Source organism: Manis javanica, chromosome 2 (genome assembly GCF_040802235.1).
Source record: "Manis javanica isolate MJ-LG chromosome 2, MJ_LKY, whole genome shotgun sequence".
In the NCBI taxonomy this organism is placed as follows: domain Eukaryota; kingdom Metazoa; phylum Chordata; class Mammalia; order Pholidota; family Manidae; genus Manis; species Manis javanica.
Genome location: NC_133157.1, coordinates 90244678 through 90258830, shown reverse-complemented (window position 1 = coordinate 90258830; position 14153 = coordinate 90244678). Strand labels below are relative to the sequence as shown.

Here is a 14153-nt window from a genome sequence, read left to right as displayed (position 1 = left end):
CCTGAACTCTGACTCCGCAACACTCCCACCATCAATGTTGAAAAGTTTCTATTTCCCCAGTGTTAGTGAATTGCTTTCTGCCAAATCTGATAGGTGGAGAAATGGCATTCAAGTTCATCACAATGAGCAGCTTTTCATTTTTATAGGCCATTTGGGTCTTTTCTTCTTTAATACATCTACTCACATGCTCTGCTTATTATATTAGGCTAATTAACCCTACCTACTGTAATAAATAACCCCCAAATGTTAGAGGCTTAACATAAAAAAAAAGGTTAATTTTGCTGCTGGATGTCTGATGGGAATCAGCTCCTGTGGGGACCTGGGCTTGTTCTGCTGAGCGCCTCAACTAGTTCAGGATCCTCTGCTTCCAGCCATAGGGGCAGGGAAGGAGCAAACATGGAAGGCAATATGAGACAGTGTGGGGCCAGGCCGGAAGGGGCTGTGCGGGGTAACCTGGCCACGACTCATAGGATCAACCCAGTTCAGAGTTTGGGGAATATGAAGGAGCCCATGGAACCAAGTGCAGCTGACAGTCCTGTGAACTCTGCCCTGTGGGTCACAGACTTCAGGTTCCTCCCCTCCCTTCGCACGGTAAGTTCTCAGACCCCCTCCCCCAGAGACTGCCATGACGCCAGCAAGCCCCTGCCTCTAGGCCCGAGTCCAGGCAAGGCACATCCCTCCCTGTCAGGGCCACGTGGGAAATCTCTCTAGGGACTAGAAAGTAAGTCACATCCTCCTCTTCACGGTCCTGTGGCTGCAGGGGAGCAGAATAGGATGCCTGTGGCAAAGCCTCACATCGCAGTTATTGGCTCAAAGTTGTGATGGGTCCCTACTGGGAAGTCCATGCAGTGTGAAGACCTTGACTAGGGCTTCATTAACCCCCTGGATGCGCTCCTTTCTTGTGTTTGATGATACAGTATCTGTGAAGTTCCTTGCCATCCATCTTATGGGCACAAAGGACACGTGCTGGGGCCGAGGCTGTGCAGCCTTGGGGAGGCGCTCGCTCTGAGCCTGCCTCTTGCTCCTGGGGCTGTTCATTCGTCTGCTGCTGTGTACACACCCGACAAAGGTTAGCAGCTTAAAAACAAAGATTGTTTATTTAGCAAACAAATCTGCAGTGTGAGCAGGACTTGGTGGTGTCACCTGGGGTGGCTCAGCTGGAGCTGAAGTGGCACCTCAGAGGCTGGCAGTTGGTGCTGGGAGTGAGCTGAGGGTTCATGCAGAGCTGCACACCTGGCTCCCCTGGGGATTCTGGGGGACACTGGGCCTCCTCAAGGCACAGCAACTGACTCCAGAGGAAACACCCCACAGTGCTGGCAGGTGTGTTACTTGCACTGTAAGAGCCTGGACTTGGGGTATGTGATGCAGACGGTGGCACAACCACTTTGGAAAGCACGATCTGGCATGGAGGCCTGAGTATCGTCTGTGTGTCTCAAACACTCTGCTTTTTTGTTGTCACCTTGTTGTTTCCATGAGTAGTTTTTTCAGCAGCATAATTTCTCCAAAAACTTGGTAGGTTTCCAGTCTCTTTGCTTCTGCCAGGCCAAACTCCAGTGACTATACCCACGGTTGTTTCTCCCTGTGAATAGAGTCAATTTCCTTATTACCCCATCTCCTTGCCCTCATGCCTTCTCCTCTGTGGTCCTAAGATACTCCTCCTTGGCCTCTCCGGGTCTTTGCACCATCATTTTCTACACATGCAGTTTTGGGATTGGATTTTGTATTTTCAGTCCACACATGTCAAAGGGACCAGTTTGTTTTCTTCATGGTGTCTCATTTCTCAATGTGAAACACCATCCCGGTCACATATTGTGTTTCTAAGCATAATGGCTCTCTTTCAGAATGCTCACTTTGCACCATTTTTTTTCTGCTCAGTTATGCATTGAAAACAATATTTGTTATTTGCTATTTCTGGGTGGTTTTAAACCTATACAGTTTACCTTATTGTCTGCACTGAAGGTCCATATGTTTTTTTAGAATAAACATCATTTTCTTGACATACACTATTTCCTCTTATTGTTAAATATTTTTCAAAAGTGATTTTTAATAATTGCATGTAATCCACCCTATGGCCCCAACATAACTTGATGAGTGCTCATCTCTCCCTTTTTCGTAAGTCACTGTTGAAGCGTCGCTGGCCTCCCCTGCCTCCCCCGTTGCTGCATTTTAAGAGCTTTATGGAGTGACTGCTTTTATCTCTACTCAGAAAGAATGTCTAGGGGGTGTCCCTGCTCCTCAGCGTCCCTGTGCATCCACTGGGGTTCCCTAAGGCTACCCATTTTCCTCTCTGACCCCAACACATGTCCTCTCAACCCCTGATTTACAGCACTTCTGTTTTATAAAGAAAATTAATTCTTATCTATTTTTCTACACACGCTTATGTTTCGCTTTTACTAAAGACAATCTGCGGGACAGAGCTGAGTCCTGAGACCACCTGGCAGGCAGGTGCCCAGCTGCTGCTTTCCTCGAAGTCACTACTTAAGAAGGTGGGTGGGGAAGGAAGTGCCCACGCACACCGGCCAGCTCCCTCTGCATTGGCTGTTGCCCTGGTCTGCTTCTCTTCTTCCATCACTGGCATATAACTGGCAATATTATGCCCAAACCAGAATAAAGGGGTTAGCACATTCACAAATGGTGCTGTAAGAATGAAAAAAGCAATATTTGCTTTTCATAGCTTAAAACTAAAGGCAGTATAAAATATTAAAAAAACAGCACTCCATCTTGCCATGTGTTGCTCCACTTTTAGAGCATTTGTGAAAAAAGTCAGAAAGACTGCCAAGTCTGTGGCTGGCACTTGGAATTAACTCACTGTTTCTGAGACTGGGGTCCCTGCCTGGAAAGGTAGGGATCCTTGGGCTAGGGTGCTCCATGGATGGGAGTGAGTGCCACATCCCCTGTTGAGGGCTACCGTGATGGAGGTGGAGGCCTCAGGAGGGAAGTGACCCAAGAGCTTGCATTCATGAGAGAGCTGGAGGCCCAGAGGAGCAGGCAGCTTGGAAGCACTCCTTATCTGCAGGTGAAGGCCTCCAGCAATTTCTTTTCCCTCAAATACTTGAGAAATATCTGCTGGAGGACTCCAGTGTTGCACAGTGTCCTCTATTTTGGAAGAGATTGTCCATTGATGGAAACAAACCACAGGCTGCAAACAAACCTTAGTTTACTGTGTGTTGAACACCTTGAAGGTTGTGAGCTTAAACTGATTGATGGCATTTTCAATTCTGATGCTGTATAAAACTTGAAAGGTCGACAGATGAAACCACACGTTTATGGCACAAAGTACAGTAAGGATGTATTTTTGGAAATTTTTGTGATGAATAAAATTATAACAAGATTTACCATTTAAAATGAAACCATGCACAAGGAAGGCAGTATAGCACAGAGAAGACAAGTAGTGACTCTATAGCATCTTACTACACTGATGGACAGTGACTGTAATGGGGTGTGTTGGGGGGACTTGATAATGGAAGGAATCTAGTAACCACAGTGTTGCTCATGTAATTGTATATTAATGATACCAAAATAAAAAAATAAAAAAAAAATGAAACCATGTACCCATGCATATATAAGAGATGCGCAAAGGGTCATCTGAGCAATGGAGAGGGGTGAGGCCCAGAGCACTGCTCCACAGGGCAGGCTGGACCCTGCGAGTTCATGCGGGGGTGGAGGCACCGCCTTCTGGCCTGGGAGCCCCGGAGGGGAGTTATTTCTAATGGCACGTGTGCTGACCAGTGGGCCTGCTGTGCGGCTCCTGCCAGTGATACTTGCCCTGCCTTAGCTGCTTCTGGAAAATGGCTTCCAAATTAAGGTGCTTCAGATGCTAATTAACTGTGCTTGGAGAGTGGATTTGGTATTAGTGTCCTCCAAGTGGTAACCAAAAGCCGTGACCAGGGGTGGGGGGTCAACTAACCTTATCTTACACACACACAGTACCACCTATGGATAACAAAGTCCAGCATTCTACTCTTGACCACCACTGATCATCAAATGTGACATTACCTTACTTTTAGAAAATCTTATGTACAGAAACCTCTCACTTCCTCCCTGCACATTAGGAAAGTCATTTAACCTTTCTGAGCCCCGATTTGGGAATGTGAGTGCTAGTTACTTCCAAGAGTCATTGCAAGAATCCCACGAGATAGGTGAGTCAAGGTGCTGTGGAAGCCTGATGAGCAATGAGTGTGGGGGAGGATACACAGAGAGGGGTGGGAGGGGCCTGGGGGACGGGCAGGAGGGGGCTGGGGGAGGGGCAGGGAGTCCTGCGGGAGGGGGAGGGGCCCTGGGGGAGGGGCTGGGAGTCTTGAGGGAGGAGCAGGAGGGACCTGGGGGAGGGGCAGGGGCACCTGGGGAGGGGCAGGGAGTCCTGGGGGAGGGGTGGAAGCGGGTTGGCTCAGGGAGGACTAGGAGAGGTAGCAGAGGCAGGTGTGGGGCCCCGCCACCTGGGAAGACTACCACGAGGCTTGTAGCACACCCTAAAAAGCAACACACCCACACAAACCCCAAACTCGTATAATTCTTTAAATGAAAACTGCTGGGTTTTGGTGCAGGATGAAAGCCTTCCCAAGTTAGACGGAGTCATTGGCGTGACACTGGCCACAAACAAGACCATTTCCTGACAGCTTCTCCTCCTCCAAGCCGTTGGTTCCTCCACCACTGACAATCACTTACAAACTTCAGAACTGTGAATTCTTGTATCATTCCATCAAAATTCAAACCTCCAGGGACTTGGAGTCCAGTAGGGTGCTTTTAGTTGTAAGTAACAGAAAATCTTTTTGTTGTAAGTAACAAAGCTGATTTGGCTGGGAGATGGACTGTCTTGGACCCAGAAGCCAGCAGCATGTGGTGTCAGCGAGGTCAGCCAGCTCAGCAAGGACCTCAGGGCCGCCCTCTGCATGGCTAAGTAACCACGTCAGCCTCCAGCGAGGGGGTTTAATTAGCCATTAAAGTTGTCACTGACAGGAGCCCGTGTGGCGGGGTGGGCAAGCACAGAGACGGCAGGAGACAGACATGGGGTGAAAGTGTGCTTGAATGGGATCTGCCTCGTCCTAACGGAGACAAAAGCCTGCTTCAGAAAACCTGGGAGCATCGACCCAAAATGTTAACAAGGGCTGTGGTTAGGTTTTCTTTGTTCTTCCTTTAAGCGTCTCAGTATTTTTGAGATTTTGTTTTGGGACCTTTAAAATGAAAGAATCTTATTTTTAATATTAAAAGGAGATAAAGGAAGAATTGGGCATCTTCTAGTGCTCCGGGAATTCCTGGGGGGTGGGCACTGCTTTGCTGTGGGTGGTTGTGGCCCTTGGCTTAAAACTGAAAAACTAGTAGGTCCGTTTGTTGGATATTCTACTATAATTAACCTGACAGAGAAGCGCATGTTAACAGCTATTTAAATTTTTACTGATTCTGATAGAAAGCTCACTTTTAGTATAATATTTCTTCCATAATTCTTCCACTCTATTTTTCAAGGCTTAATTTGAAAGAGATCAGACTCAATTTGTCAGAAAAGTACAAACAATTCCCATATGTCCTATACTGGTTTAAATTGTATATTTTCTCCATCACAACTTTTTTCTTTCTGTAATCATTAAGTCATTAGTTTCTTTGGAACCATTTGTTAAGAAGCTGCAGACAACCCTAAATATTACAGCATGTTTTCCCCCAAAGGCCCTCTACTGTCTAAGCACTACACAGCCCTCCTCATCCAGAAATCACCATCCGTGCTTAGCATCCACCCCACAGAGGCCATTCAGATGTTGCCCATTCCCAGCACTGCCTCATACTTCCTGTCTGGTGTCTGATTCCGTCCAGGATCACATCACACTGGCTTCCCTGTCTTCTCAGTCTCCTTCAGTCTGGAACAATTCCTTCACCCTCGCTCTCTCCTGTCCTTGATTGTTGCAGAGAGGAGGAGGTTGCCGCAGACCTGGGCCATGCCTCCTGGACAGGAATGGCACCGTGCTGCATGCCCACGGGGCCGCCTCTCCCACTGCTGCACAGACTCCCTCGACCAGCTCTGTCTCTGCCAGGCCTCCACTGCTAAGTCACCATCACCTCCTTCATAATCAATTCGTATTTGAAGAAGATGCTCTAAGACTACAATTACATTCTTTCCTGTCCAATTCTACCCACGAGCCACAGCCCCTGGTAATGACCCCTGCAGGAATCACCACTTTATGCCTGACGGTTTCCGAAGGGTAATTTCCTAATCCATCACTCTTTCTCCATGTTTTAGTCCCACCTTAGGGAGCAGTCTCCCTTTTCCCCACTTGTTCATGTTTTTGTATTGGTGTGATGTCTGTTTCACATGGGTGGTACTGCATCGCTACCATAATCTACTTTGATGCTCAGATTGTCCAAGATGTGACTGGTAGAGGCTTTTTCAATCTCAACCCTGTATCTTTAGACACAAAAACTCTATCATAAGAAAGCTCTGAAAAGGCCTCAGAAATTTATTCCTGTTCTCTGAAACACAAAGTCCTCCTTATGTCACAGGTGATCAATTCTCTAGCATTTTTGTTCTTCTTTCAGGAAAAATGTGGTTGAAATGGGAGTCGAGGCTGAGAACTTGAATTTTCTAGCTTATACTTGAGATCTTGGTCATCAAAAGTTACTTCTTAATGTAAGATTCAACCTGAAATTTTGGAGAGATTCATTAAAAATCAGTCATCTGGTAGACCAGCTGCCCACCACAAGTGGCCTGCCGTTGTGGCCTGCAGCTCATTGCGCACCCATACAGGGCCACACAGCCAGCCCCAAATGTTGGTGCCACACACTGAACCTTTGCTGGGACCCATCCAGGAGCTCCAACTCCCTCCCACACCTGGAGTAGGGCCTGGACCTGGCAGTTTCTTTCCTAAGACTGACCTTGTTCTGTCTTTAAATTTTATAATAACAAAACAGGGCACATGCAAATAACCAAGCTACCAGAACAATATTGACAAAGGCTTGTATTCATTCACTCCATTCAGCAAATATTCCCCAGTATCATCATGTCAGATGCTATGCTAGGTGCCCGAGATAGACCAGTGAACAAAGTGAAGTCCCTGTCTTTCTGGAGACTGAGAGAGAAAATGACCATTTTAAAGGTGAGCAAGTCAATATGCAGTTAGATAGCCAGTGACATGTGAGTGGAGAAAGCTGGCGGGCAGAGGGGGTGGGGGAGCGCAGTGTGCACTTGTGACAGGGGCTCTTTGTTGCTCAGGGAGGCACCGCTGATGCAGGGCCTTGAGGAAAGGGTGTGAGGTGATGTGACCTGGTGCAGATCACAGCTCCAGAGACACGCAGCCAGGGCAAAGATCAGAGGCGGCATGTCCCTTGTGTGTCCAAGGAGCAGAAGGGTCCCATGGGTTGGAGAAGGGTATGGCCAAGAGCTAGGCATGAGATGAAACAGGACCATGAAGGGTCTTGGGGCCACCTTAAAGGCTTCGTCACGTCCCTGGACTGATATGGTGCGCTCTGAGAAGGTCCCAAGGAGAAGACTAATGTGGTCTGACCTTGCTAATAAGACTCTATAGAGGCTCTCCTGGCAGTGGATTAGGGGAGGTGAGGGCAGGAATAGGGCACCCATTGGGAGCTGTGGCACCAACCACAGGGACTGGTGGTGGTGGCCTGCCTAGGTGTTAATAATGCAGGTAGTGACAAAGGTCAGTGACACATTTCCAGGAGGACACAGAGGGCTTTGCTAACACACTGGAGGTGGGACCTGAAAGAATGACAAGATTTGGTCTTGTTTGCCTTGGCTACTGGGATCCCAGGCTGGGGGGTGGGCTCTGTCTGGACAGGCTGAGTTTGGGATGCCTGCCAGACTTCCCATGGGGGAGGCAGCTGGGGGGTGAGGCAGCTAGAGATGTGGGTACAGACAGAGCCTTGGAGAGACAGCTGATGCTAAAGGCCATGAGGCCAGGTGGCTGCAACTAGGGAGTGAGTGTAGGTAAAGGAGAAAAGGCAGGGATGAAGGTGAGCTTTGGAACATGCCAGGATTTGGAGACCAGGGGGATGAGGGGACGCAGCTCAGAAGACTGTTCAGGAGATCTCTGTGAGCCAGAAGAGCTGTGCACAGAAGAGAGGGACAGAGGGCGTCCCAAGCAAGGAGCTGTCGACTCCATCAAACCGCGTGACAGGGTCATGTCCGGCGATAGCCAAGAATTGGATGTTGGATTTGGTACAATGGACAACCTTGATGAGGATAGGCTAGTAAAGAGGTGGAGACAAACCCTGAGTGGAAAGGAGGAGGAGAGAAAAATGGAAACAGACATGAACAATATAAAGCCAGACGTCTGAAAGATTTCCCAGCCCTTCCCGACTTGCCCAGAGGGTGAGCTCTGCTCGGTGACCAGTGGTGACCAGCTCCAGGATAGCAAGCGACTTTCCCAAGCTCCGAAAGCCACAGGTTTCTCACTGGACGACAGGAAGAGCAGGCCAAAATCAGGGGTGAGCTGATGCAGCTGAAACTCCTGGGAAAAAAAGAGGGACTTGATTATCAGCTTGAAGGAAAAGCCCAGAAGGTTAAACGGTTAGGAGGAAGACACCACCCGCACCAGCCCCAGCCCCAGGCCCTGGGGTTCCTACGGTGACTGACTGCATACAAGTCCCTTTTTGATTTTGAAAGCAAAAGCTTAGGGAGTCCAGGCAGCACCTCTCTGTTTCCCTTACTGACTCGCTGTTAAGCGGAGCCACTCTGCGTGCAGCAGGCCCACTGACGCTCATGTTCAGGACATGCTCTGAGACCTGCTCCTGCACCTGTCCATCTGGCGAGGAAGCCCGGGCCGGCGGAAAGGGCTCTACTTCCCAAGGGCCATGTCCCTACATTCAGCTCACACTGACACTGTGACTGAGAAGCCTTCCACTTTCCTGGAAAGCTACTTAGCCAATGCCATTTGGATGTGACTGGAACAAGAGCAAGGGCACGGCTTCACTGGGCTCCCCAAAGGCCTGGCTGACCCCAGGAGAAGGAGGTCAGAGCAAAGGGTAAAAGAGGGGAGGGAAAACAACAGCACGGACAACTGGCACTCGGTGCAGACAGTTTTAAATGTAGCGCAGACACACAAGTTAATTTGGGGAAGACTGTAATCTTGCTGGCATTGTTCTGCGTTGATAGCAGCAGGAGCCACTGCAATAGCCTCAAGGGTCTCCTAAGAACCGAGTCAGTGGTTGGCCCTGCCTGGAAGGCAGCGTGTGGTGTCTGAGTACACCCAGGAGTGGAGGCAGTTATCTGCCTGGCAAAGCAGGAGTTTGTGCTAATCAGGCAGCTACTCCAAAGTGTTGAGGAGCTGGGACTCAGAAGTAATGGGGCGGCCCAATGGCTGGGCCTCCCCTCTGTCCTGGGGCTACCCTGGCGGCCACTGTCACCCCGCGTGGGCCTGCCCTCACCTCCAGGGCAGCAGGTGCATGGGGACGCTGGGTCGGGGCTGAGGAGCTCGCCCTGAGGGCTGGCTGAGCATGACTGAGTTCAGTTGCTGGTACTTTTTGCTCTGTTTTGTCTTTAAGAAAGACCCAGAGGTGAGGAGGGAGGACTTTTGCATTTGATTCGCAAGCATCTTTGCTTCTCTCTTCCTGGTGTTACAGCTCATCTCGGTTGGAATTTAAGCTCACTGTGGGCAGAGGTGACACCTTGGGCTTCCCTCCTGGTTGTAAATGACCTCTGGCTACACAGCCACTCGTTTGGGGGTGGGTTGACTGGTTAGTCATATAACATCTCCAGCTGTACAAATGTTAAAGATTTCTCCCAGTAATTATTTTCATGAACTGTGTCCAGCTGCTGTATCTCTCCTCACCACCAGCTCTGCAGTATCGGTAGGAGCGGGGCAGGTTTAGCAGGAGGTCCAAAGGTTAACAGAAGGTCGCACCCTGTTGCATCCAGAACACAGGCTCACAGGCGGCCTTGAGCACTCCCACCCACGCAGAGCTGCATCTGCAAATCTCTGCTTTCTATGCTTGCAGGCCCAGGCCTCTGGCTTTGGGCCGTGTGCTCCCATTGTCTGGAGTCTGTGGTCACGCAGCTGGTACAAGCTCCCGATGATGCGCTCTTCAATCGCTGGCTTCACCTCCTGAGTCACCCCGGCCCTGGGAGAGGAGAGGGCTGTCACCCCAGGCTCTGAGATGGTCTACATTTCCTCTCCTTTTCTATCAAGCAGGAGGTCACTCCCACACTCAGGTTCCTCTGAGGATCTCTGGTCCCTTGGCCCTGAGACCACAGGCCGCCTGCAGGGGGAGAAGGGATGCTCTCCAGAGGCGCATCCTATTTCCCCCATTACCCCAGTTCCCCACCGGGGCAGGGCTCTCAGATCTCCTGTACAGCCACTTCCTGAACTGTAGAACCCCAGTTTTGGAGGGGTTGGCATCACACCCAACCCTACACAGTGTTTTCCAGCCTTCTTTGCAGAAAAGAGTGACCCCATTAAGTCTGGCCAGGACATAAGTGGGAGTCTCCAGGCCAGCTCCTGGCACGCAGGCTTGGCCCTCTGCCCTCTGCCCTTTCCTGCTGCCTTGAGGGAACAGGACCGTGGTGGTTGTCCCCCATCTTGTGCTTTCCAGTGACAGTCTCAGGCCCCGCTATTACCCTGGGCCTCATGGGATGTGACTAACAAAATTGTAATTCCAGCTGCTCACTTGGGTCTGTCACTTGGACCTTAGTGGAGCCCCTGAGAGGCACAGGCCGTGGTGGCCAGCCTGCCCCTCTGCACTGAGGACCAGCCTCCTATGCAAGTGCCCACGGGCTCTTCCTGTCTGTCTGGGGTGGTGCTCTGGCTCTGGGGCAGTGCCCTGGCCCGGGTGCTCTGGGACCTCCATGTCATTCACATGGAGCTGCAGGCACCCCACACTTCCCTGCAGCTTCCTTCCTACAGGCCCTCCCAGCCACCACCAGTGACTTCTAGGGGTTCCCTTCCTAAGGAACAAGGCTCAAGTTAAGGCTAAGATGTCCTGCCTGGACATCTAGTAGTATTGGGAGAGCCCCCACGGGTCCAGCTGCCACCCCTTCACTCTGCCTCCACAGATCAGGTCCCCCAAGCAGCCTGACAACAGAGTCGGTGGGGTCCCTTCTCCCTCATCTGCAGGACAGTGTGCTTCTCACATGCACAGGGTCACCTAGAGCAGCAGCCCTCTAGGTATTGATCCTCAACAGCTGCCAAACCAGGACACAGCAGACACGACATGCCTCCTGCCAGGAGGACACAGCCCCCTGGGAGCCCCTCTTGGCAAACTTGACCTGAGGGAGATGAAACCTCCAGGTTCAGCTGCCAATTTACAGGAAACACATGGGACAGAGGAACATGATCAGTGACAACATCAGGATGCAAAGTCCAATGAAAGCAAGATTTATTCTTAGAGAAACTAGGGGATCAATGAACTGATGACTCAGCACATAAAATAGAGATCTTTAGATTAGCAATGCAAGATCCCATTGGACTTTAATTCAATAAACTAAAAACGCTTATGGGCTATTGATGGTACTAGAAATTATTAAGATTTTTAGGTGTGATAATGATACTTTGGTTATGCTTTTTAAAAAACAGCCGTTACATTTTAAATATTTATATTTTTCTCTATATACACATGCACACACACGTGCATGCACTCACATGCTGTCTCCACACAAACACTGATACACACATGCACATTCACATGTACACCCTTTCACACACATGCCGCCATGCACTCACACAGTTAAATAGACATTCCCACACATGTGCTCATACATGTACACACCCCTATACTCTCTCAGACATGTGGCACATGCACACATACACACCCGCTCATGTACACACATGCTCCCACATGCAAGCTCACACTCATACACACATGTGCACTGCACCCTTCGTTACTCCCATGCACACGATTGCTCCCACTCATTCACTCCGCCATCTCCACTGTCACCCTGTCCTGCCTGACCAGGTCCCTGTGCGTGAGGTCGGGACCTGGAACAGGGCCCCTTGTGAGGTCTCTGGGTGGGCTAGTGAGCCACCAGCCCCACTGCAGCCTGGCCCTGACCCTGGGCCACTGCCCTCCTCCCACTCCCCCGACCTGGCTGGCGGGGCCAGAGATGCAGACCAGTCTGTGGGCAGGAAACGGCCGTCCATCCGGTCGGCCTCCCCGGCCGCTCCTGGTCCTGCCGTCCCGTCTCAGGCTTTGCCCTGGGATTGGTTTCTCTGCACTCAGTATGTTCTGCACAGCGCCCTGAATGGCATCACGCGAGGCTCAGAGGGCTCCAGGCTCAAACACGAGAGGGAAACTGAAAAAGCTAACAGGGCCCGGGATTTGCTGCGCAGTGAGAGAGAAGCAGAGACAGGCGCAGGCGAGGGCGCAGGAGCGCGGCCCGGCGGCCCGCAGAGGCCCGGCAGCGGGGCGGGTAGGGCGGCGGGCGGACCTGAGGCGCGTGCGCCGCGGATTCAGCGCCGAGGGAGGAGAGAAGCGGCCGAGGAAGCGCACTGAAGGCCACCGTTCTTTTGTCCTCTGCTCACCAACTTCGGCATCTTTATTTCTTCAAAATAGTCTTCCACAGAGTTCATTGTTTCCTAATGACACAGGCCGGTCTGGGAAGCATTCTGAGTCAATACTCCCGCAGAAATGAGCCCCACCTCCGTTCTGCCCCCAGCTTGGGGGAGCAAAGGCCCCTGTCCATCCCCCAACACACCTGCGCGGTGCCCGCCTCAGCCCAGTGCCACGGGGGCCGAGCTCGCTGGCAGGCCTTTACATCGGCCCTGCTGCCCTCCATCTGCCCAGAGCCCTCCTCCTGGGCTGGGCCTCCCACACCCAGCCCAGCCTCTCTGTGCTGGACGCCTCCCTGTCTCAGAGTTTGCACCATGAGTAGGACGACTACTGTTTTAGAGAGCGAACCCTGGACACAGCTTGTCGAGCCAAAAAACCCCATAATGCTATAACGTATAACAAAGAGCTAGTCACATGCCTTATGGCTTGAACATAATATAAAATTCAGGTATTTATATGAACTTAGATATTATATTTTTTATTGTTCTGTTACATAAATGCTGTTACTTAAAACAGCAATAAACCTAATTAACAGTGACAATTAGTAGTACTTAATAGTAAGACTGATTAAACAAATCATGCGTGAGAAAAATGCAGTGCTATTTTTATAATGTTTCTTCCTGTCCTCTGGTAGAATTACTTGCTTGAACCCTTTTTAACTCTGTCTTGAAGATTTAAATTTTTGTAGGGCATGTTATTATGCATACTTAAGATATATAAACGCAATACTTTTTAAAAGAAACCAGTATTACGTATATTTCATTTTAAAAAGCCATGATGTGTTTCTTTCTGTACTTGATCCGCCCGGATATTTTCTCTCTCTCTCTGCTCCCTTCTCTGAAGCACCTGAGGCTTTGGGATGCCGCTTCCTTCTACGGAGCGACAGCACCGAGGAGCCTCCAACGAACGTGCTTTCCAGTGGGACTTGCTGCTCTGCTCTTACCAAGCCCACATTACAGTGACTTCTGACCTCAGTCTTAATGGTGACGATTGCTGTATAACAAATCACTATAGGCTTTGTGCCTTAAAACAACATGGTTATCACATCATCTCACGGTTCTGCAGGTCAGAAGTTGGCACAGTGCGGCCACATTCCCTCCTCAGGGTCAACTGGCTAAACTCAAGGGTCAGCTGGGTTGTGTCCCGATGGGGCCCAACGTCGTCTTCCAAGCCCACCACTCACCGGAAGGATCTATTCCCTTCCAGCTCTTTCCATGTGGTCCCTCCCTGTTCTAACCAGCAATGGGACATGGAGCCCTCAGGCATTAACCCCTTTGATTTCCTCTTTGCTTTAAGGGCACCTGCAATTCCATCACACCCACCTGGATCATCTGGGATGTCCCTTTTCTAAGATCAAGTGATTAGGAGCCCTAATTCTGTCTGCAAAGTCCCTTTGGCCATGTCACATGGCAAACCCTCTGGCCCCCATCATCCATGTTCCCCTCACATGCAAGATACACCCATCCCATCCCACTTCAACAAAGGTCTCATCCCGTTGCAGTGCAGCTCAAAGTCCAAAGTCATCATTCAAGTCACCCCAAGCAGCGTGGGTGGGGCTGTGCTGTTACCCATCAAGGCAATTTCTCTCGATCTGTGGACTTGTGAGACCAGAAAACCAGTTATCTTCCCCCCACCGATATTCAATGTCGGGGAGGTGTGGGGCAGCCACTGTA

The 14153-nt window shown here is 50.4% G+C and overlaps 1 long non-coding RNA gene across 1 annotated transcript; it reads right to left on the bottom strand.

Moving 5' to 3' along the window:
* Positions 1 to 8317: 8317 nt before the first annotated feature.
* LOC140845089 (uncharacterized) lies at positions 8318 to 12431 on the bottom strand. Its single transcript, XR_012123763.1, has 3 exons — positions 12043 to 12431; positions 9364 to 10056; positions 8318 to 8447 (listed from the first exon to the last, which is right to left on the bottom strand). It is a non-coding gene; the product is annotated as an uncharacterized lncRNA (long non-coding RNA).
* Positions 12432 to 14153: the final 1722 nt, after the last annotated feature.